The sequence below is a fragment of the Octodon degus genome, unplaced genomic scaffold (assembly GCF_000260255.1).
Source record: "Octodon degus isolate 3935 unplaced genomic scaffold, OctDeg1.0 scaffold00045, whole genome shotgun sequence".
Lineage (NCBI taxonomy): Eukaryota > Metazoa > Chordata > Mammalia > Rodentia > Octodontidae > Octodon > Octodon degus.
This window is the reverse complement of record NW_004524621.1, coordinates 1,308,729-1,333,919: the sequence shown is the minus strand read 5'-3', so window position 1 is coordinate 1,333,919 and position 25,191 is coordinate 1,308,729. Positions and strand designations below refer to the sequence as shown.

At 43.2% G+C, this 25,191-nt stretch overlaps 1 protein-coding gene and 1 long non-coding RNA gene across 3 annotated transcripts in view; one reads left to right on the top strand and one right to left on the bottom strand.

The window, feature by feature from the left end:
• The window catches only part of Kcnj15 (potassium voltage-gated channel subfamily J member 15), a 44,689-nt gene extending 38,361 nt beyond the window's left edge, over positions 1-6,328 (bottom strand). The window contains exon 1 of one of the 2 annotated variants that reach the window (XM_023715894.1): positions 6,004-6,328. The gene's annotated coding sequence lies outside the window, so the exon portion shown is untranslated. The remainder of the gene's footprint in view (positions 1-6,003) is intronic. The other variant, XM_023715893.1, reaches the window with a different exon arrangement.
• Positions 6,329-6,446: 118 nt separating this feature from the next.
• LOC111816949 lies at positions 6,447-21,278 on the top strand. Its single transcript, XR_002821253.1, has 3 exons — positions 6,447-6,534; positions 16,520-16,607; positions 21,098-21,278. It is a non-coding gene; the product is annotated as an uncharacterized LOC111816949 (long non-coding RNA).
• The last annotated feature ends 3,913 nt before the right edge of the window (positions 21,279-25,191 follow it).

Below are 25,191 nucleotides of genomic sequence, written 5' to 3'. Positions count from 1 at the left end.
ACACTGCACAATGTTCCCTTCATCACATGACGCATTGCCATCCCACAGGAATCATGGCTGAGCAAAGTGTTCCCAGCGAAGTCCTGTGAAAATTAGTCAAAGGAATAAATAACTGCACTAGGGGTGGGAAGAGGTGGGGCAAAGTTCTGTTGTCCCAAACAGGTGTCCAGCCTGGATTCAAAGCTCAAGAAAGTCTTTGCTATAGAATTCTTGCAATTTTTAAGGTGTTTAAGGTGTCTGTGATATGTCAAGAGAAAGCTTCCAAACTCTGAAGGAATTAGTGGACCTGTCAGAGTGCAGACAGTCTGACTTCTTGCAGGGATGGACTCAGAGGGACCTACCTTGGACTCACTGCTGACAGCAGAACCTCCCAGGGCAGTGCAAGGCTGCTCTGCTGTGAAAGACGATTATGTTTTAAGATCTTCCCTCCAGTTCAGGGGATCACTCCTGCCCAGGCACTGAGCCAGGAAGAACAGGGCCAGTGCGGGAGAAGTCTCCCCGACTCCCAGGAGACTGAGGCTTTTGCTCACAGGGGCCAAGAGCTGGACCCCCAGGTGCTTCTTGCCCAGAGTGTCATTGCATTAGTGTTGACAGAGATCAAGTCCTGCCCCATCTTATTTATCCAAGTTCTTTGTTTGGAGTGATGTTTCAAAGTCTACATCACTATGGTGATGTTTTTTTAAAATGATACTTTGTAGAGGATATTATTTCTGAAATTTAATTGTTCATGTGGACCTTAGGTATGAAATTACAAATTTGAAATCTATTTTGTTTTTGAAATCTATTAACTAAGATACTGAAACTGAACCACTGTATTATGGCCTGTTGGCGCCATTCTGCTCTGCCTACACAGGCAGCTTGATTATTACTGTCCTGTCTACATCCAGAGCCACGGGGACTTGCTGCTTGTGCATTCGTGTCTGTGTGTGACGTAGCTCACTATCTGTTTATGAATTCTTTCCATGGCCTTCTGAAAATATAAAGAAGATGGGGTGGGGCTGACATTCCTTAGTGTTTACAGGATGCCAGAGACAAACAGCGAGATGGCCCAGGGTTCATACATTTTCTTTAACTCTTAGCAGGTGTGTAGCATGAAGTCAGATGAAAAGGTACACATGATGCCAAACTTCATGAACTTTCAAAGCAAGGGATAAATTTTCCAAGTTCTTTCTTAAAGCATAGGAACAGACACAAAGGGTATCTTACGAAGCAAGAAATCAAGAGCCAGGAAACTGACCTTGTATTTTCTGGCAAAAAGGACAAGAATAGGGCAAGATACCGATCGGTAAATATTTGAAAGCATAAACACTATGGAGTGAGAACATTTTTTGGCCTGGTAGGCATGTGTTTAGCCAACGTTCGTATCAAGACACGAAGCCAATAGCTGCTATTGGAAATTAGAAACAGCATTGATAGAAATCAGGGAGGAAAAGAGGTCCCCTTTCTAGACACTCAGATATTTCAAGAGGCAACTCGTCAGTCTACTAAAGGAGATGCATATTGCAGATGCATTCAATACAGTGATGGTGAGTCTACACATGCCACTCTGGGCTATTGGTTACTACCGAAAGCTCTGAAAGGATTGCCGTCGCTCCTAGGCTCTATGCTTACACTGCCACAGTGGTTCCTTGGGTTTCAAATTCAGGGATTTCCAGGTAGAAAATGCATCTCATTAACTTCAGAAAAGCAGTTCTGATAATATCTTATCCTGGAACCTAGATACGACCTAAATGTTAAGTGGCAGTGCATGAATCTACCTTTCCTAGCAACATGCCAGTGACATGAGAAATGCTCCAGCTATCAATTTTCTATCTATCATTGATCATTTGTGATGTCTAAGCAACATTACACAGTGTGTTGCTTTTTCTTTCTTGGAATTACTGAGCAGCTAACACTTACATAGGTTAATTTATCCCTTCATTCAAGAAATAAGTGTTGGGCCTTTATTATGCAAGACATTGAATAGTTTTACCACAAAATTGATGGCATTCTAGCTTCAGGGCTCCTCACAGGGATAAAGCATCTCCAAATCTTCATCCCAATCTCACAGTCACAATTTTGCATTCATTTTTTTTTCTCAAAGAAAATCCCAATCTATTTAATCTGAAATGCTATAAAATCCCATGTAACCTCTGATACCAGCACCACAGAAAATATGTAAGATTCTCATACACATCTGTCTGATAATGGGGCAGCTCTGACTAAAATGGGGTGTACATGAGCCACACCCAGATCCCTCTGTCTTCTGAGCACTCAGAATTCCTACTTCAGTGCTCCTCCTCTGAGTCATTCCCTCTCTCTCTGCTGCAGTGATCAGGGTGTCCTATCGTCCTAGGGACATGGTCTGCCAACCCCAGGAGGCCATTTGCTGCAAATTCCTGAACCTGAGTGAGGGTCAGATGGTGCCACTATGACTTTTGACCAACCCAGGACAGAAAGGTCTTGCTTGGTTGAAGGTGGATCACTGCAGTCAAGACTGCTCTACATTTGAGCAGCAGGGTCATAGGGGAGAAACAAAAATGATATTGCTTACTCTGTTATAACACTATCCAACATTTCCCCTCTATGTGTTCAGTTCCTAGGAGGCATAGACACTAATTCTTTCTGGACACGAGACAGGTGGATGGCCCATACATGCTTTTGTACCTGTCTGGTTTGCTTCTTGTATTTGTCTTTTACTGAACCATACTCTATTTTTGCAAAAATGGAATCTAACATTCATTCGTGCAAAGATAGGACTGCATTACTGCTGTATTAAGACAAGGAAATGACCAACCCTGACTTTCCTATTGTGAATCTCCTAATGTTGCAAGCATGATCAGGCAACCCTGAACTGTCTTCTTACTGTGACTAGCATAACTAGAATTTTATGCTACAAAATTATAGGTGAGAAACACAGGCTCTGCCCTGGAATTCGGCCATGCATAAACTTTTGGAGTCAAATCACATTGCGGTACTCATCGGCTTATTGATTACGTCTCCAACCAGGACACCATGCCATCAGAGGAACCACTACTCCCTGCCTTCTTCCTGGAACCTTCGCCTTCTCTCTATGTGAAGAGCATGGCCGTGAGGAGGCAGCGCTCCACACCCACTGCTGGGTGAGCTGGCACAGGCAGGGTGCTCTAGCAATTACAGCGGACCAGTGCAACTATCTTGCCCTTCTTTCGTTAGGGACGCCTGTGCTCTCAGGTTTTTTCCTTTCGTCTCCACCAAATAACACAGCAAATAAAATTTCTTTCCCAGAGCTCTTGTTTATAAATTATTAATTATTTGATCTCCTTCACTGCCCTTAATTCTCCCTTTTAAACTGGAGAGTGGATTCCCTTTGTTATTTTAGCTGAGGGAAGATTCAAAGATCTGGCCTTTCTGGGGCTGTTTGCCGCTGAAATTCTGCCTGGTTCCATAGTTCCCCTACCTGTCTATAAAGCTGGCCCAGGAATTTACCTGAACAGCAGCAAAGAGCCAGGTGTGTTGGGTCATACCTGTCCTCCACAGGCTCAAAGTGAGGGCTTCTCTTGGCTCACTCTGTACCTGAGCTCTGCCTGTGCCAACCTGGCTGGCCACAGCCCACCTTGAACCAGAGGAAAGAGAAGGGTATTTAGTAACTTGTCAGATTGGCCCTTGGCCCATGCCTGTTAATAAGCCATGCATGCTTTTTTGCAAACAAAAGCTAACATTCATTCTATAACAAGTTCTTTTTCTGCAGGAGAGTTATTTTTACTTGAAAGAAGAGTTTGCATATTTAAAGACATCTCACCTGCTCTGGTGAGAGGGCTTTAGCTGGGGCAGGGGCAGCATTACCATTGTCCTGAAGACTAAAGGGATTGACCGGGAGGTTGGCACACCTTAAATGAGCATACCTGGGGGCTGGTCGCTCCCAGATGCGCTCCGCTCATGGCTCACCCTCTACATAGTGGCTCTGAAGATTCCAATGCAGCTGCAGTAGGACACATACACCTGCAAGCACGCGCGCGTGCACACACACACACACACACACACACACACCCCAGACTCAACCCTGGCCTCCAAAGCAACATGTACAAGGAAGTCAGGGACTGCCCCGGAGCCTCCAACAGATGAGTGGTGACTGGGCAGGAAAGACTATGTCAAGTATTTGACATTTACTGATTAAGGCAGAAAAACTTTGTCTCTCTATTCAGTGCTGCTAGCCACAGCTGGGTGGATTTTCCTGTACCCAGAATGCTGCTGTCATTCTGGTATAAAATTATATATGCACACACATGCTTGCACACACACTCACACACATCCCCCAAAACAAGAACATGCAACTTTTCAAGATCTCCAAGTGGGAGAGAGGGCACGGGTAGCTCCCAGGGAAGGAGCCAAAAGACCTGCTTTTGTTGGCTCCAGCCCCATGGCATGGGAAACCTGGGGTCTCACACCCTCTTTCCCCCCAAATGATGGCTGTCGGCACTGGGTAAATGTGTGAGGAGAGGAAATGGAGGAAGTAGCACTTTCTGCAAAGTGACCACAACTGTTAGTGTGAGGAAGGAGTTGCCAGAGAGAAGGAGGACTCTTTAGAAAGGCATTTTCCTTTGGAAACCAGAATCGTAGACTTCCACTGTGCTGATTTCTCTAAAACTCTCAAACTACTTACTCATTTATTTAATTCAGTGACAAAAATTTCTATGATAAGACCACTGGAGATTTGGCTAAACAATGTCCCACTCCAGCTTTCCATAGCTGATGCCCCAGACGATCTCCAGGTCACTCCCTTTGTGGTCAGTTTATTATATGACAGCTAGGGAGGCAGGAAAACTGTAAACCAGTAAAACCCCAGGAAGGGACGGGAAGAGCAGAGCCAGCGAAGCGCTGTGTGAGGTAAGTGTGTCTCGCTGTTGAGCTGGCAGTCTCCCTAATGTGCAGATTTCACAAAAGAATGACATTTAAAAGTGCATTTCGGTTTTACGTGACGTTTTCTTTTGATTTTTAAGAACAATTTTTAACCGGAGATAATTTATCACCTAAGGCTATAACTGATTGTGACCTATTTGTTTAAACATCCAAGAGAGGAAAAAACAGGGAAGGACCTGGAATAACAGTTGGTTGTGTGCTATTCTGACACCACAAAGTAAGAACTCTGAGAGTCGCTGAAATCCTTCCTAAAGGTTTAGAAGAAAAAGTTAAGACATGTTAAGATAAAAAGAAGGATCGCCAAACCTGTGAACATTGTGGTAAAGATTTCTGTCTTTAGTTTTCTAAAAAAGTTCTGTGGGATTTTTTGTTGTTGTTTGTCTGTTTTGTTGGTTTTTTGAGTACATTTGCTAATCTGTAACTTAAGAAACTGAGGTCAAGAAATATTGATAGGAGAAAAATCCTGATTTCCTTCAAGGAACTAACAGACTAAGTTTGGAAGCACAGCAAGGAGACAAAAGTAGACTTTACAGGAGCATTGTGGAAATTTCACCCTGTGTTACATTTACTAGCTCAGAATAGTCTAAACTCACATGAAGTTATACACAGATTATAAAAAGCATTATCCACGGGTCGTGAACAAAGTTCTCAAAGCTTGCAAAGTCAGAATTGCTTACATTTCTTATACGTACCTCACAGAAAACTTACATAACTCCTTTCTCATAAGGCTAGGTAACAGATTGGAAAATATTCCGGTAAGGTTTTGCCTTACAGCAACCTAAGCTGATCTCACCACCAACAAAAGAGAGGACTGCCAGAAAATTAGCCAAAGAACTATATAATCGCTGACAATCAATAGCAAACAGACACTGTGACAGGAAAGCACTTGCCAAAAAAGTCAAAGTAATTCTCTTGCAATCTAGATCCATTCCACCCACAGGGAGCAAGACAACATCTGGGTAGCATTTCACAAGCAAGAAGAAAGGGCTCTTTGCTGCTATGCCCCATCATTAAGGGAAAACCCGTTTTTCACATGCAAACGGCACTTGTAAATTCCCCCAGATAAGCTTGGACGCCTTGAATGATAGTAAGTAAGTTTTAAAAGAATCGTAATGTTTTCATTACCTTTAGGAGTAAAGTTTTCAAATACATCTCCAGCCTGCAGCGCGAGCTGGTGTGGACACAGTGTGAGCTTCTTACCTGCAGAGCTGGATGCTTGCAGCCTCCTGGCTGGAGAAGTTAGGGCAGGCAAAGAACTGAGCAGCCGGTCGCAGGTTGCCTGGGGAAAGATAGGTGCTGTGGGTTTCTCCAGAGGAACGTGCTCCCTGTGCACTGTCAGTCAGAAACAAGTTGGTACAAGTTTGAGTAGGAATTACCTGAAAGAACTGAGAGAGAAAGAAAGAGGTTGGGAGAGATTAGGCAGAGGAGGGAGGGGCTGAGAAGGAAGGAGAGAGAGAGAGACAGAGAGAGAGAGAGAGAGAGAGAGAGAGAGAGAGAGAGAGAGAGAGAGAATATCAGAGAAAAGAGACCATGATGTCACAGTGTATCTTAACGTCCTGAGGAAATCCACAGACGGGCACCAGGATTCTCAAACTCCCCTGCCCTCAGCCCTCCAGACACCTGTATAAAAGAAAACTGAAACTCTCTTTAAAGAAGGTCAGTAAATCTCAGAAGAAACTCTGGCCACCCTTATCAAGGCCTCTTTAAAGGTCTCTTTGCCTATGTAAAATATAAATAAATAACCAGCTTATCTTTCACAACAAGCTCTCCTTTACCTGCCCTTCACCTCACATCTTCTTTCCTACCCCCAAGGAACGTTAACAAAATTCCCCACCTCCTGGAGAGGCAGCACTCAGGGCCAGACCATGTCTGTGTCCCCAAGTTAGGTGACACACAAGGAACTCCTGTGTTCAGCTCCAGGTTGGTTTTCCTACTGCCTTTGTTTCCCTAGTTGAATAGATGTGGGTAAGTTTGGGTATTGGAGGACTGTGGGAGTTGGGCTGGGGGGAACCTCCTTGGAAGCTGGCCTTAATATGCCTGCAGAATCTGGCATTTTTATGAATAAATGGCTGGAAATCCTTGGAGCAGACAGGTGAGGGGAGATCTTTCGGGTCTGGAAATGAAGTCATAAGGATCTGTCTGGAACCTAGCAAGGTGTCCTTGTAGCCACTATGTCAAGTGGTTTATCTGTGGCCCATGTATGCTTTCCTGGCCCACCTGTGACACAGTGTACGGGGATCCTGGTGATGATCCAAGTAATGAGGTACTCCTCCACTGGTCCAAAGGCAATGCCTAGAGGAGCAGAGGCGTCCATCACGGAAGCTGTGGGGACGCATTGCACGTTCACCACGCAGACGCCTCTGCCCTGAGTGTTCTCCCTCTGCGCTCCTTCAAGGCTCAACTCTTTATCCATGATCAGGGTTCAGCCACGTGGTCCCTGCCCAGAAAGTCCTCATCAAATGTGGCCCTGGCTGACCTCCGTGCCTCAGTATCCTTCTTGGTGCGTATGTTATTCACCCCGCATGAAACTGTCCCAACTCCATCATTTTCTCTCTGTGTTTCATCATTTTGGAACATGACCATGCTTGATTTGGTTACCAGATACCCTCTTTTCAGAGATGCCTGGCATATCCAAAACCCTCAGAAAAGTATACAGATAAAGGATTCTGCATAGAGGATATGATTTAATGCAATTAAATTTTAATTCTTATCTTCTTATATTTAATGAGTACCTTCAGCCTCAACTCCTAGCAAACTTATATTTGAACACTCATTGTAGATAACTTTTAAAAGCATTAATTTGGTGCATAGATCAAAATTCAAGCACAATTAGTCACCTTTTAAGTTCCAGGAAAGAGAAGCCAGAGAGGGTGAGTGATTTGGTCAAAGTCACAGAGCCATGGAATAAGCAGCTCTTCTCCCTCTCAGTTCATGTGTGTTCTACCATTCCACATTTTTCTCAAATTACTGTTTTGTGAACATGCACATAGACACTTTTGAGCATCCAGGGGATACACAGGAGGAATTACCTTCACAGATTGATGCTCTCTCTGGCCAAGTTTGAGTCCCTGCAGGACTGTCCATGAAAGAGCTGATACTTATTCATGGTGACAGAAGAATATAAATCCCCAGGAATATGGATATGCTAAAACAAACAAACAAACAAACAAAAAACCCTAAATGTTAAGACAGTGTTCTTCATTGCATTCCTATTTATCTCTTTTTATTCTTTTTCACTTGGGAATGTGTCAGCAATTTGATCTCGAGGCTGCCGCTCTGCAAAATTTGCCAAAGGAGGAGAGGCATTATGAATGCATGACTGGAGGGTGGACTGGAGCTTAGGAAAATTCTAGAAGAACCTTCTATGAGACCTCAATCATGGGGAACAAACTTTGTATTGGATGTCTTACTACTGAAATGTTCTGTTGGTACTCCTGGAAATTTCTGATGCTAAGGGAGGGAAATAGGGAACCCTTTTAACTCTTTATTTTTTAAAATTTATTTATTTATGTATTTATTTTTTGTAAATGTATTTAGTGCACAGTCTACAGGGTTCCCACTACACAGATAGGACTCATAGTGATTTTCTCGTTTTCAGCCTGCCAAGCACTGGAATTACAGGCACACCACCACGCCCAGTCTCAGTCGCCATCTCAGCACACTCCCAGGAGTAGAGCCAGCATGGCACACCAGGGAATGAATCCCAGTCCCTGTGTCTGCTTAAGCAGGCGTTTTAATCCACTGAGCTATCTGACCCTTTTAACACTTCTAATTCTGGTAATAAATGTTTTGTGTTACCCAATCTCCCACCCATTCAGTGAGTTAAGCCTATTTCACAGCCTGGTTTTGGGGAGTAACATCTAAAATCTACTGTACAAGATGACATGAAACAGCATCACTAATCAATTTGTCATTAAAGATAGCTAATAGCACTAATAAGCCTAAAGTAAACAATAAATGTGAGTGACTATTCGGTACATTTCCTCGCTCCCTCCCTCCTTCCTTTCTTCCTTCCTGCCTTTTTTCCTTCCCCTTTGGGTTTCATATCTCTCTGTCTCTCTCTCCCTCCCTTTCTCTTGTAGTTAATTGAAAGCAAAACTTAATGTGTCAAATTTGAATAAAAATATACATCTAAAATATGTATTTTTCCCTGAGGTTTTAAAAAAGCATCTGAGTGCAGAGCAGATGCAAATTAATGCTTTTAAAAGTTCTCTATAATGAGTGTTCAAATATAAGTTTGCTAATCTTCACAAGCACCACCATTGTAAAGCGATCCATTTTCTAAGAATAATCTCCAAGAAAAGAAAAAAAAATTGTCATAATGCTTCCAATTCTCATCTTGACTTGGATGGCAACATTTGAAACCTTGAAGGGTGATAAGAGGAAAACAAAGCATCTTTACCTCTGAACAGATTCTGCTTCAGTTGTGGCAAGGGTGGAGCTACTCCTGGAGGGTTAAGTCAGTTCTTATGACTTTACCAGTACTGCACACCAAGCCATCTCCCAAGAGCTCCAAGAGCCCCCTTGAATCATGCATGATGTAACCAGTTGCCTCTGGCTTGCTGCCATCACCCTGATCTTGGAGATGCCCCTTGAAATGTAGATGAACCTCGGAGAGTAAAGTCTCTCTGTCATGTCAATCTTTGAAGACTCTGCAGGCCAGGGCCTAGGGAGTGGGGGGTGGGGTGGGCAGGGGCTGCTTGCCTCTGGCTTTCTAGACAGAAGCATGCCTTAGGTAGCTAAAGTCAAAAGCTTATCTCAGGATAGGAGCTCCAGAAGCAGACCCTGAGACAAAGTTGCACATACCCATTATTAAAGAAGCCCTCCAGGGAGGAACCTAGAGTGGCTGTAGGGCAAGTAAGCTGGGTGGAAAGAAGACAGAATACAACTGTGGGCCAAGACTGAGGTCCAGGCCCTGCCTGACCATGGGTTCTGATTCAAGGACAGCACCTAGTAAGGGAACTGAGCTTTCATCATCTTGCGTAAAGTAGCCTTTGGCTGAGGGGAGATGAACGTTAGGTACATGGATTTTTTGAATGCTGGAGTTTTGTGCATTTGTAATAGCAGTGGCTCCCATGGCCTGTGGGCAATGTGACCAAGATGGTGAGGGGTTGCCATCCAGTAGGACTCAGGCATAGCGACATGGGATGGCTCAAGCAGCAAAGAGACCCTAAACGCCGATAACCCCTTCTAGGAATTCAGAAGGTGTTCCCTTCTATCAGTTTCCCTCCATCAGTTTCCTTCAGCATCTCTCCCTCTCCTTCTGTCCTTCCTTCATCTCCCAAGCAAAATAAAATCAGGAATCTCAGGACTAAATTTGGAAGGTGATTTAAAATGCATATGATTTATTATGTATATGGTCATTTACTCCAAGTAGGGGAAGGGTTCTAGCAGGGCTTTCTTATCACTAACAGAATCCTTTCTTGCATGACAGCTCGGTTTGATCAGTAACTAACTTGGGTGCCTTCTCTTTGATTTCTCTTTGCTGGATTACAAAGACTTCTCAGTCTGCATACTTCTTCAATTACTGTTGAAAAGAGAGATGAATATATAGTTAACTGTCACGCAGCAGAAAATGTACTATATCGTAGAAGCATTCCAGAGGCCCACAAAAAGCTAACTATCTCTTCCTCTAGAGTTGAACGTAGGCTTCCAGAGTAGGGAACAAAGGACTTTAAACCATAAGGTTTCCATAGATGGACCCAAAGAAGTGTTGCAGACATTCCAGGAAGAAGATTGAGTAAGTGAAGGTTAAAAAAGCCAAGAGACCTACCCCTGTTGGGGGACTAGCAATGGAGCACTGACCTCAGCCTCATGAAACTTAGCCTGAATCACAGAAAAATAGCTTTGATTTCTGAATCCCATGTCCCCTTGTCCTTGGATATCCTTGCAGGAGGAAGCTGACATGAGTGCAGCCTCCAGCCTCCCAGTGGATGGTTCCGCACCTTCCCATCATCCTCCTCAATGCAAAGGATTCCTTCTGGGAAAAACACTAAGTGCCCTCATGAAGTAGATGGCACAAAAATTACCAAGAGATGCAAATATTACTTAAAAAGAATGGTATCTCCAAATTATTCTTCTGCAGGGTGATGGCTCATCTTAGTTTTAAAAGTAAAAATCCTAGGAAACCCCAGTCCAGGCAAATTGCAATAACCGTTCACTCTACTCTTGTGGGTGTCCTTGGGTTTCTTGGAGTCAGCTGTTAAATGTTAAAAAATGAGTTCATCTGAAACTATTCTAAGTCTGTAGCACCAAATAGACATTTGCTTAAGATACCTGTAAAATCTAACTGTCCAGTGGCAAAATGTGTGCTTAAGACCTAAACCCACTAGGTGTCCAGGCTCATGCCTGAAATCCCAGCACTCTGGAGGCTGAGGCAGGACCTGTGTGTTTGAGCCCAATCTGGACCACCTAGTGAGACCCAGTCTCAAAATATAAAGGGTGGGGATGCAGCTCACTGCAGAACCTTTGGATTCAATAAACGGCATTGAAAAACAAAAATAAAGATAAGCTCATGAAACACCAGAGTCTCTGCAAAGAGACCAGTCCCTCCTTTGATTCTCTTAGGAAGGCAGTTGGAGATTTGGAGTCTCTGGGCAACAGGGCTTCAGGGTCCTTGTGCTACAAAGCACCTGATGGTGACCTGGTTTCCCCTTACCTTCCTCAAATCACACTTCACTGCTGCAGGTGTTGGTGTAAGCTTATACCCATATTAAAAACAAATAGCTTGGTTGGGGATATAGGTCAGTGGCTCATGTGCCTGCCTGGCAAGTGCAAGTTCCTTGACGATAGAAAAGAAGTATACTCTATAAGGTGAGAGCAGAGAGTGAGAAGACTCACAGGTCTAGAGGGTAAGAAAAAGGTGTTCTTTTGTATCCAAAATCCTACATTATCTCATTCCCATGGAAATAAGGCCTTGGGATAATCATCCTATCAGATACTCCCTGACCACAAGCCATGCCATGCATAAACTGTTCTGTGGAAGAGCTAGCCCATGGCTTTCTGCTAGATGTAAACAAGGGATCAGAACTTGTGTCTTTTTCTTTTTTATAATTTTATTGAAAAACAAATATCAATGAGAGAGTTTCAAATCAAATTGGTAGGACAGTTTCAATAACTAACACATTGCATACATTCTTCCTAGTGGTTAATTGCTGTACAAGACGCGGACATGATATTTACAAATACCATTTGAACAAATCCCTCTATTCATTAAGAGAATGTAACTATATATCTATCCTAGCCACTTTGAATACACAGATACAAAATGGACATTCATCTGTATCCCCTTTTTTTTGTTAAGTTCCATTATTTGAATATTATAGGTGTGTAAACTCAGCAAAATATTCTAAAAGAGTCCAGTAGCCCATAATAGTATTGGGTTTTCCACTTGACTGGCAATGTCAGAAATTGTTGACCTTAGTCCCCTGTAGCTCAACATTAACAGTATGGCTTTACTTCTTATATTTCTTTTTTATACTTTTCTGCTGGATGGTTAAGACCAAGGTAAAGCAGGACCTATGCAACAAGAGTTGCAGCTTTTGGGTCTGATAAGGTCAGTGAAATCCCCTCAGGATTTATCCTGAGATCTTGTACCTCAGACTGTAGAACCTTTGTCAGTGTCAGCCATGTGGATGAGTCACGGCCATTGCTTGGCCAATGTGCTCTCTGTGAAAGCCTGAGAGAATGCTTTCTCTCAATGTGACTCTCCTTAGGCACACTCTATATCATCAATCACTTTCCTCTTTGGCCCCATAATCTCCTTGATCAGAAAATTTGGGACACTACTGAGTTACATTATGTTACAGTACAAGTTCTCATATGTCCTGAGTCTTAATTGACCTTGGAAGGCTAGGGTCAAAAAGTTGGCTTTCCTTGCAGCCCTCCCTTTTCTCTAATTTGGTCTGCAAACTTAGGTTGTTAACCATCCAGAAGACAAGCTTATTGTTATTACCATACAACTTAGGTTGTTAAGCTTAACCTCACTATCTGTCTGCATATCAAATATCTTAGGCATAATATGGAACAGGTATTTTTCATCAAGTATTGATATGTTGAACTTTAAGTCCCTACAGAATATGATAAAAAAACATTTAAAAATTAGAATATATTTTAAAAATAGGCATAAAGAATTATATACTTCTTATGTTTACACATAAGTCCAAAAACTAACCATATACAGCCTTGAAGCAGGACAGTCCCACAATATTCCTTTTCCTGTCTCTTGCTTTCATTCACTACCCACTTCTTTTTGAACATAATCTACCTGAGAGACAGCATAGCAGTAACTGGCATGTCACGACAAGCAACCCGTATTCAGAATACCAGAATGACAGGCACTCCAAACAGGAAACTACTATTACAGATTACCATCTGCAGTGCAGTTGCTTAGTTCACAGGTATCAGTATATATAGTTGGGGTGAGAATCTTTCCAATTAACTGCTAGATTCAAAAGTCTTCTGGAGATTCTCAGGATCATTGCCTTGCCCATCTTCTACACATAACTGTATGGCTTGACATTGTCATGTAGAACCTGTGTCTTTTAACTGGCTGTGCCCACATGCAAATGAAGGAGCATCATGCTCAAAAGGAGCATCTTTTGATTGGTCCAGTAAACACCACATTCAAATGAAGGATTGAAAATACCACTTTTCTGATTGGCTCTCCATGCAGTGATGAAGGTGTCCCTGTACTGGGAGTGTCCCTCATCTTGCTATCCTATCTTAGTATCATTGATAAACAGACAAGCCTGTCCAGCCCACTGCAACCAAAGACATTTGTCTTCTCTTGAAACCCTCACCTTGGCAGGGAGATAGCTCAGTGGCATAAGTGCCTGGTTTGCAAGCACAAGGTCTTGAGTTTAATCCTTGGTACTGCAAAAAAGAAAAGAAGAAACACTGACCTGTTCTACTTCTGGCCAAGTGCTGAGTGCTGGCCTGCCTAACTCTCTTCAGTAGCTGTCTTTCTGTTGTTTAACTTCACATCATCTAGATGAGTAATGTCTTAAACCGAGTAGTATGATGGTGTCCTCATCAGGCCCCTCTCCACCATAAGGCAACATACAAGATTTTACACACAGCACACTGATTCTAAAGCCAGTTCTGCAAGGGCCATGTTTGCAATAAATAAAATAGAGTAAGTACAGATGTCTCATTGATCCCTTTAAAGAACCCCAAAGGTCAGCTGGGGAGACAAAAGTAGTGAATCATCCCACATCTTCCCTCATAATTTCTTTTAGCAACCTTACCTTGGTTTGTGATAAGTCACATATTATCATCAGGACTGGTGATATCGATGCCTCATTCTACCTGCTGGGTGCAGCTTCTACCCTACATTGCTCAGATTTATCATCCTGGCAGTAGTCCCTTCTCTGTGGGGTGCATGTGTCCTCACATTTCTTGCCATGATGTCTCAGTTCCCAGGTATACACGGGGTCTCTTCCTCACTTTTCCTGGGTTAGTCTCTGGATTCTAGCAAAGCTTATTTGCTATCCATTGTAAGTTTTGCTCTTTCCCAGAATTTAGTGGTATTATTATGCTATTACTCCCTCATTTGTTGAAAACATGAAAGTTTCTTATGCATCCATATCAGTTTTACCTCTGATACTCAGAGAATGTCCTTAAAACTTTGATTCTGCATAACCACCCTGAATTATCTGCAGCATACATGCAGGATATCCTGGGAGAACTCTCAGGACACAGATTAGGTATTTATTATGAAAGAAGTGGGTCAACAACTGGAATTTTTAAACTTTGGAAGCTTTCCCATTGCAAAATTGTATCTTTTGCCAATTATTTTAGTTATTGTGGAAAAACTGAGCAATGAAAATTGGCTGAATGATAGGAAATGAAAGATCTCAACTGAGCTGTCACAAATCCGATAGGAGAAATATGAATGTAGAGTGTCACAAATGCCTACAACTTCAGTGGTGGACCTACTCCTTGCCTACCATGCCAAATGGTCAGGTGCCAAGTAATGAAACCTTATCTGGAGAAGCCACAAGAGTACATTAAACAGTAACAAGAAAACAGATTTGAAGGGACAGCTGTGCACAGAGGTCTTGCTCTATGACCACAGACCATGGTGGTTGTCTTGGTCTGTCTTGGTGGTTTCTGTCAAATGGCATAGGGGGCCATGGAAACTCCAAGCAAAGCAAAAATGGATAGGTAAGGCTGATGAAAGGGAATTGGTTTTTAGTGAGCTTCTTTTTATGGTCCACTCTGAAGAATAACAGCTAGAGAATTGTGAGTGAGTCCCTGAAAGCCAAGTCACCCAGTCATTTTTGGCCTTGGTTTGACAAACAGTTAAACAGACCAGAAAGAGAATGAGTAGATCTTTTACTCTGCCATTAAAAAATATTCCTGGGATGATTTTCCCCTCATGCAGCTATACCTGATCATGTGCTAAAGAATACTCTCTGACTCTCTCATGGATTCTGTTCTACTGCTTTGGTTTGCCAGTGTGGTTACCTTAACCCCCAAGTGAGAGTTGAGTTATGACTTGCTATTCTTCAAACTGTCCTCACTGTAGAACTTCTTACCACCAACCCCCCCCCCAGCCCATTTCCTTCCTGAAATCTTTGTGTATTTAGTAGGCAGCAATCTTTCCAGAGGTTTAATGCTGTGGTTTATTGATCAGTAAAGGATACATATCACCTTGCTATACACATATGTCAATAAGAATATTTGGATAATCAATTTAGACTCATTGCCTTCTCATGGGCAAATATTGTTATGTTTTATTTTTCAAGTTTTCTGATGGTATATACTCTCATTTTCCAGTGCGGAGATCAAGGAAAAAAAAAAAAAAGGAATCTAAAATGCAATCCTTCACTTAGATCACTGAATGTTTCCTCTCTGGCAAGGAGAGTAGAGTATAGTGGGGCAGAGACAAGTATAGGTTTAATCTGGGCTACCAGAGCTGCTCCTAATTGCATAGTCTGTACCAGTGAGTGGGGGAGAACAGGTTGACCTACCAGAGCTCCTGCGTAAAGGAAGGCTTGGGAATTACCTAAGGGGGCCTTACATCCCTTGGAAGAGGACTTGAGAGAGTGGAGTTCTATGTTGAAGTTGACTAAGGTCAAGTTACACTTCCTGCCTCTGTGTGGGGCCACTTACAAATCCTTCCCAACACCTAGGTTCTCCTTTTGCCCTCTATTTGAGCTGGGGGACAAAGCAGATGAACTCTCTGGTTCCTTCAGGATTCTGTTATGTTCTACTGGGCCCTTAAAGATGCAGAGCCCCTGGGCTACCTACCTCCTGATACCTTCAATGATTTGCATTCTCTGGAAGTCCTGCTGCTCCCTTCCCCCAGGAGAGCAGCATAGGAGCCCAGATTTCCTGGGTCTTGTTCTATTTCTTCCTTTGTTAAACCACTTGGGTAGTCAAGTAGTTTAGAGTACTTAAATAAATAGAATTTCATTAACTTGTTCCTAGGAAACTGAGTTTTCTTGTGCCAATTTTCCTAAAGTGCCTAGAGGTGTAATGATAAACTCTTAAGATTTGTGCCAGGTGGTAGGGCATTATTTCTTGACTTTCATTGGGCATGTGAATTCCCAGCAATCTACCTTCTATCTTGGTTACAGAATGTAAAATTATATTTGCCACTCTGCTCACCCTTCTATTTTGCATTCCCCAATAGAGTGTTTTCACTGCCCAGCAAAGAGTTAGTACATGGATATAACTCGTGCATTTCCTGACCTGTGAAAAAGTGGAGGTGTGGCAATAAGGTAAGAATGTGGATGTCATTTGAGGTTCTTTCTGATGTAATGTGCTCTTAACAGCAAAAGGAGATGGTGAAAACTTCCGCCTCCATTGTAGAAATGCATTCCACTCAGCCAGAACCAACATGGCTGGATTTGGAAGCAACGACATATGATAGTACACTGAGTTGTAGAGCTGCAATTTTAATTAAGAGAGTTGCCTACGTCAGCAGGGCTTTTTCTAGTGTTTGCTGGGTGTCAGGTTGCTTCCTGAAGTCCATGTGTATGAAGTAGTGGAGTGGTGGACAGAGTAAAGCTCCTTTCCTTATTGGTTAAGTGGCAAGCCACATGAGTTTCCAAGGGGCATGGGAAAAAGGAGAGCCAGGCACAAGATTAAATGGAAATGACGATAGAAACTCCAGTCTTCCATGGAAAGCCTGGCTTCACCAATGGGAAGAAAGAGCGTGCTGACCCACAGACTGGCCAGGGTTTCTTCTGAACCCAGTGTTACACTCATCAACCAATCTACCCATCTATTCAATCTGTCCACCCATTTCCCTCCTCATTCATCCATCAATCCACTCATCCACCCATTCATTAATCCTTCATTTTCTAGTTTTATTATCTCACTTGGCTTTTCTCTTAAAATTGTATGTGAGGGTAATTTCCAACATTAAAGGTCTTCTGATAGAGTGGCTAAGTTCAAGTTGAGTTCTCAAACACACATTTATTTTATGGTGAAGTCCAAATATGAAGTTCAAATATTTCTACAGGTACTAAATATGTAGAAAGGAACTGGTGTTACCAGTCTGACAGATAAATAGAAAATGCACCCAAAACAAAACATAACAAGACACCTTATTTTTTTTTTAAAGAAAATGCATACCCATGGCTACACCCGCACAAACACGCACACACACACACACACACACACACACACACACATGCACACCCCACTGGTCAGGTAGCAAATGTTTTGATGATAACAGAGGGCATGACCAAGCATAATTTATTTATTTTGTAAAACTTTTTATTCATCTTAATGAGAAAAAAAGATAAAATAGTAATGAAACAGTTTCAAAACCAAACATAATTTAACCTCTAAACATCCTATTGAAATTTTGCTTGCTTTTTATTTTCTCTTTTTAAAATTAATATCAGATACTGGTGATTTACCTATTTTGTCTCTATGCTTATGCTGACCTTAACCAGAATTTTACAACTGCTCCCTCCCTGCCCTTCAGCTCACCTCTTCACCCTTAATAGAGGGGAGAAGACAGCAATGTCGACACACATCTCACTAGGACTGCAAAGAAGGTCAAAGGCTGCCTTAGCAATTTTTGGCCTGCATTCTGAAGAGAGATTTCTCTAGAAGTTCATCTTTATCATATCTGACAATCACCAATGCTACTGGATCTAATTGAGTTTGAGAACTCTTTCTCTCTTTTTCTCATGAAATATAATTTCAATAAAACTCATTTGTGGGCTTTACTTTATTCTTTTTTATGTATTTAGTACAGGGTCTCCAGGGTCTCACTACACAGATTGGACTTGTGGTGATCCTCCTGTTTTCAGCCTCCCAAGTGCTGGGATTACAGGTGTGCACCACCACGCCCAGTATCAGTCAATGTCTCAGCACACCCTGGGGGCTGGGCCAGCACACAGCTTGTGGTGCCAGGAATTGAACACCACTCCCTGTGCTCGGCCTAGGCAGGAGCTTTAGTCCACTGAACTATCTGGCCTGTCCCTTTTATTCTTGAGTTGTTACTGCTTACAATAAAACCAGACCCTGACCCAGAAGCATAATTCACTATAGTGCTAATTATAACAGCTTTCTTTTGTTGAAGGCTTACTATGGGTGAGAAAATTGATTCAAGTTATTTATGTTTACCACCTAGTTTAATACTTACTAAGTTATTAATGTATCCTAATATGCTATTTTAACAAGTCCAAGTCCGTTTTATAGATGAGAAAACTGTATCTTAAGGACTTTCTTTCTTTCTTTCTTTCTTTCTTTCTTTCTTTCTTTCTTTCTTTCTTTCTTTCTTTCTTTGAGACAAGGTCTAACTATGCAGTTCAGGCTGGCCTTGAGCTGACTATGTAGTCCAGGCTGGTATCCAACTTGCAATGATCCTCCTGCCTCAGCCTACTGAGTGCTGGGATTACAGGTGTGTGCTGCCACACCTGGCTCAACTGTATCTTAAGTTAAGTAACTTGCCCAATTCCAAATAGTTAGTGATTTGAGTGGCAGAGATTTAATTAAATTTTGGACTCACTTCCAAAAGGACACAAGGAGCCCTCTATTGCACCACAGCACTCAGGGGCCATGAACTGTGGGCATCTCAGGATGAACACAGCACCATCATTGTTCTCACCATGGAGAAGGCTGGAGTGGCCAGCATGAAGCAGGAGGCGGGAGACTCCTGCTCCACTTCTAGTTGTCAGACAATCTCTCTCTCTCTCTCTCTCTCTCTCTCTCTCTCTCTCTCTCTCTCTCTGTCTGTCTCCCCCTCTCTCTGTCTCTGTCTCTCTCTGTGTGTGTCTCTCTTTCTGTCTTTCTGTCTGTCTCTCTGTCTCTGTCTCTCTGTCTCTGTCTCTGTCTCTCTCTGTCTCTGTCTCTGTCTCTCTGTCTCTGTCTCTGTCTCTCTCTCTCTCCCTCTGTCTCTCTTTCTCTGTGTGTCTCTCTGTCTTTCTGTCTGTCTCTCTGTCTCTCTGTCTCTGTCTCTCTGTCTCTGTCTCTCTCTTTCTCTCTCTGTCTCTGTCTCTGTCTTTCTCTCTCTGTCTCTCTTATAGGATGATTTCAGACACAACTTTATGAGGCAACCCCAGGTGAAGAGATGGGGGTGTTGCTAACCTTCCTGATTTCCTCCCAGGAGCACCATCAGTGCTATGAACAAAGGAATAGAGGAATGGGCCCCACCTCTGACCGCACATTAGAATCCCCCAGGGAGAACTTCTACATGACCACAGATGCTGACTCTGTTGTTCCAAGGTGGGGCCTGCACATGCATGTGGCTTTTAAGATCATGACACGGTTCTGGCAAAGCCAGGGTTGAGAATGAGGCAGGGCAGAGGTCTAGAAACAACAGGAGAATTTGTACCTCAAGGAGCTGACACAGGATTTAAAATTCAGGTCTCTGACTCCTCTACTATCTCTGCTGAGCCTTCCTCTCTGACTCCTGTTTGCTGACCCCATAATGACAGTGTCTATAAAACCTCCCGTGGTTGTGAAGGTGGCGGTGCCTTTTCCTGTGGCTCCTGGATGAGTCACTACCACTAAAGAACATTGTAGCCCAGCAGTGCCCACTGGTCATCTACTCACAATGTGACCAATTCCCCAGCTGGTCTTTGTCTGCACATAGCCCACACTCTGGTTACTTAGATTACCTCAGTAAGAAGAAAACTGATTATTCTTAGTCCACAGTAGCACCTGGTAACCATTAGCTCTATAATATAAATACCTTAAAGTCCCAAGACCAAGCCCCACTGTCTCTTGTTAGTCTCCTTGCTGCTGCCCTGGTGTCTGGGGTTAGTGAATATTTTCCAGGAGTCACCCAAGTTATTTTGAGTTCTGGAGTGCACAGGGGAAGGGATCAAAGCAGAGGTGCTGACTGGGGAACTGCTGGCACTCAGTTCTGCCTGGGAGCTGATTGGGGACGACAGAAACAGGAGGGTCTCCTCCTTCCAAGAGTCCACAACAGTAGTTCCTCTAGAGCTTCTGACCTTCCAGATCAGATCCTGGCAGGATTTGGGTGAAATAGAAGTCATATCTCTACAAGGTTCAGTATTCACCAGATGAAGAAAGACAATTTGCCCCTGTTCAGGTCTTCAGGTCCTCTTCAGCTAGGGTTCCTGTGCTACATTCCTGGAATGTGGACTCTTTCACACTTCTTGGGTAACTTAGAGTCTCAGTTAAGGAGCCAAAGTCCACCCTTTGTGTCCTTTTGTAAGATGGGATTAGCTGGTGCAAGGTCTGGGGAGGTGGATGGAGGTCCACCTGGTTTCCATTACACTCTGTCCCTCCTCACAACACATCTAATCTGTGCAATCCTTTCTTTTCCTTTTTCAGAATCTAGAGGGTGAGAAACCAGTTTAGCCACAGAGCTTAGTGAGCTGGCACTACCAGCTTTGTCTCCAGCTTAGCTGAGGAAATAAGATGATCACAAATATTATTTTTAAAAGAAAGGGGAAAAAAAAAAAGTAAAAACCTAAAGTGCTCATGGTACATGGTCTATGTAGATCCGGCTTTATCTAATCTGAAAATGAAACAGAATAACACTATAGAGTTGTTTGCAAGCCTTTATCTACGTAACAATGGCGATGAAATGGAAATGAAACTACAGAGATCGCACCTAACTTATGGGGAAGCATGGCAGATCCACATGTTCACTTGTAGGAAATGGTATTTTAGGGTGATGCCAGTTTAGTACAGAGACCCACAATGACAAGGGCTGGGTTGCCTGCAGCCTGCTCACCGCTTGTTTTATTGCCACACAACCATGTCCTTTGGTTTACAGATTATTGATGGCTGCGCTCCTACTAAAACAACAGAGTTGTAGGCTTGTGACAAGAGTATGGGTGCCAAGCTGAAAATATTTACTACCTGGACTTTATCAGAAAGAATTTGCCAGCTCTTGATGTAACAGATCAAAAAGCTATAAAAGGTGCTGTTCGAAAGCGTGTCTCCTATTGTGTGAGTAGCCCCCGCCCCCTGCTCCCCCACAAGAAAGTACTCAGCCAGGCAGAGAGGCAGGGGGAGAATCCTTGATCTCTGCTTCTTCCTGTGCCCTCACCATTAGGCTTAGTAGCTTCATTTTTCTCAGTGATTCCTAAATTTCAATGAAGCATCTGCTAAGCGTTCTTCCATGTATCAAAGTGATGATGGGAAACACTGGGCCCCTTACTCAGGTGGTAGGACTTTCTCTTTATCTTGAGCTTCCAAGCAAGTGTGTAAACATTCAGGGACAAGGGAGCAGAAGGCTCCTGACATGGACTGGAAGAGATGCCCAAGCAGATATGCAGAAACAGCACTGAGGGAGAATCCTGGATAAGGGGTGGTGCTGGGCAGGTGTCGGGGACAGCATGGGCAGGTTCTGCAGCCCAAGCCCTGTAGGGCTTCATAGGTCTTTCTATAAACATGAGATGAAGCCTCTGAGGATGTTTTATATGGTTCACATGGCAGGTTAGTCCCCTTCCCTCTAATTCCTTGTCCCTGGATGTTGGTTTGGTGTGAGTGATCTCAGAGGTGCGTGTCTGTGCATTTGCTGCAGAGCCAGAGGGTGGTCAGGAGCTCTAGGTGGTCATTAGCCTGTTGTCTCTGATTCTGCCTGAACAGAAGAAAGCACTTTATCACACTCCAACTGTGGACTCCATGCAGACAAAGGGAAATAAGATAGCAAGTCATTCTTGGCAAATAGAGACTAACTGTGGTGTACTCCATGCAGGGCAGAAATCCCATGCTGCTTCAGCAGTAGGTTTTGCCCGGGTGAGGTTTATTTAGGTACAGTAGTTGCTTCAGCACTTCATTCTAACATGGTAACAAATTTGGCCCTGACAGAAGAAAGCCTGGATCTGGAAGATCAATTCATTGATACAAGATGAAAATTCCACAAGCTGCCCCAGATCTCTGTATTCACTCAGACTGCAAAGTCCCGCTGGCCACATCGTGGAGGGCTGTGGGCTTGCCCTGGCCACTTGCATTTTGGTCTCCAATAGCCCAACCTTTGCAGAGACATCTGGAAGCAAGCAGCTGCCTGGGGAAGGTGATCCAGATGCTCTACACTTGGGGAGACTGCAAACCTGAAAATTCGCAGCAAGAAAAACATGTCCTACCAAAGTGCAAACCAGACACTTGGCACTTGCCCTCTGTGACGCAGGGCTCCCCAACTGGCAGGAAAACCACAGTAAAGAACTGATTATGCTGCTAGAACACATTCCGCGGGCCGTCCAAGGCTATTTTTATTTTACAATAAGGTACAATATGTTCCATGATGTTCTCTATCCTGGGCTCTCTTTCATTGTATCTGCATATTCATTAACCCCAGTAAGTCACAGGGGACCTGTCAATAATTTAAACAAATGAACTGGACTTGGGTGTGTTTTGTAAACTCAACAGCAGTAATAATCTACATGTGTAATTTTTATTGTAAGTTGAACACTCACAGCTGCTACCACCTGTTGAGTACAGAAGCCATAGACAGGGGAAGCTGTCTCAGGAAACTAAGCCTCAGGAAAACTGATTCTTACAGACCAAACACCAAAGTATGATGTTTTCTAGTATAAGACATGAATGTTTTAATCTTTTTTTAAAAAAAAAGAAAAAAGAAAGAGAGATGTCAACTTTCAAAGTAATGTTTGGTCAAGTGTTATTTGCTCAAAAAAATGTACTGAAACTACCTAATAGAGCATTCCAGGAACTTTACCCATAAGAAAATAAATGTTTCTGTTTTAACTTAGACACCATAAAAATTAAAATTGTTTTGGAAGAAGGAATGACTCCCCTGTAACAGAATGGGTATTCAACTGCTCAGAGCTTTTGAGAATAACTTTCCATCCACCTCGAAAAAGAAAACAGACAACCGGTGTAAGATTACTCCTGAAGCCCTGACGGTGTATTAATAGTCAAATTCAAGAAAAACTTCCTTGCTAATGCTTACCTCATAATCACAACCACTTTTGCTTTTCCAGAACTTCCTAGCTACTTTTTAACCATTTTCAGTCAGGGAAACTGGACAGGGTCCATTAAGTTCACTCATCAGGCCCTCTGAGAAAGATCCAGACTTGAACTCTGTGAATTCCTCCTTGTTTTCATCCTTTGCTGACTTTGAAAAGGCTAAAGGTAAAAAGAGGTTAGCCATCTGCAATGCAGCCACAGGGTTGTGTCTACTTTTTTCAGTGGCCATTTATTGAAGAGGGGAGGGGGAGGGCCACGAATCAGTAAAGCATGCTGGGAGTGGCAGGAGTGAAGGTGGTTCTGGAAAGTCGAAAGGAGTAATATACTGAAGTAAAAAGTCAAGTTCTCCCCAACAGGGAAAAGGAAAGCACAGGTATACACCCCAAAACTAGAAGCTCCTGAAGAGACTGCAATAAAAACAATTCTCATTTATGTAAATTTACACCTCATAAGAAAACATAAATAAACCACCGTTCCTGTTCCAATTTTTTGACATCAGCTTTTCTGACAAGATCAGGAAACTTCAGCCAAACATCTGCAGCAAATGATAAATTCACTGCAAAAATGTCCTTTTTCCACTGCAGGGTAGTCATAGAGAAGCAGACACACAAGAAAGGTCTCCTGCTTCCACTTAAAGCCCAGCCGAGGGTCCAAGTCGGCTTCCCGCGCCGGGAGTGGTAGACTTGTATTTCCTTTGTAACCCAATTTTTTATTTTAAGATAAGGTTGAGGGACTTGCCTTCCTCCACTGACCTACAAAGGTCTTGCACCTTTCTGTGGTACCTTGTTCGTTTTCTGTTATTTTTCTTTAGCTTTTATGGAGTCTCGAAAATGTGGTTGAAGTTAGTACCTTTCCTGCCTTTCCAGCTACAATGGAAATTTTTTAAGCTCTAAAAAAAAAAAAAAAAAAGAAGAAGAAGTAAGAGGGAATAAAAATACAAGTAAATCAAGACCCTAGGAGAGGCTTTCCAGAACTCTGAGTTCAGACTCTCTGTCCACCGAGGCCTCTAGCGCGCAGGGGCTGCTCTGGAAACCCCGGGTCTTTAGCCAAGTGCTCTCACCGGCTATTGAATTTTATGCCCTTCCTGGCTCGGTGGCTTCCTGACCTTGGGCTGCTCCGAAGACAACCTCTCGGGAAACAAATAGTGATTACAAGCTTCACAAAGCAAAGTTATAAGGTAAATGTCAAATCAAGAGGTTTCTGGTTGAATCCTGAGAGGTAAGTAAGCGTGAGTGCGCCCCACCCCCAACCCCGAACGTCTGGCTCGCTCTCAGAACCAGAACCAGCCAGGTCCAGGTCCAGACGCTCCTCGCAGCAGCTCCGCGTGGGCAGGTCTTCCCCTGCTTCCTGGACCAGCAAGAACTGGTCTGCGCCACTCAGCAGCTCCAGGCTCCTTTCTGCAGACTGACCCTCACCCGGGAGCCCCGAGATCCCCCTTCATGTCACGCTGCACACCTGCTGGCAGGGCTTTCGCCACGGGGCTTCCCAAGAGTCACTTCCCCAGGGAGCAGCGATTGTGCCACAAGAACTCTTGGCGAGGGATAGAAAGGTAGCAGGGACGCGGGCGACAGAAAAGAGGTATTTCTTCCTATACTCTTGATTTTCCATACCCCTGACAATAGGGTATTGGAAAACTCTTTTTTATCGAATCATTCTTTTTTTCTCCCCTCTTTTCCTTCCACTGGAGAAAATTCTTCCCCCTCCAAATAATTTTGCAGATGACATCCCTCCCCATGGTTTTAAGCACTGCAAAAAGCTTGGAAGTCTTTTTCTTTTTAAATTGTGTTCTCACTCATTCTCTGTAGTGAACAAAAGGATGTATGGTTGTAAATAAACTTTGGGGTCGGGGAGATGGCTCAGTAGGATAAGCGCTTGACCGGCAAACGCAAGGATCTGAGTTCAATCCCCAGTTCCGAAAAAAAAAAAAAAAAAAAAAAA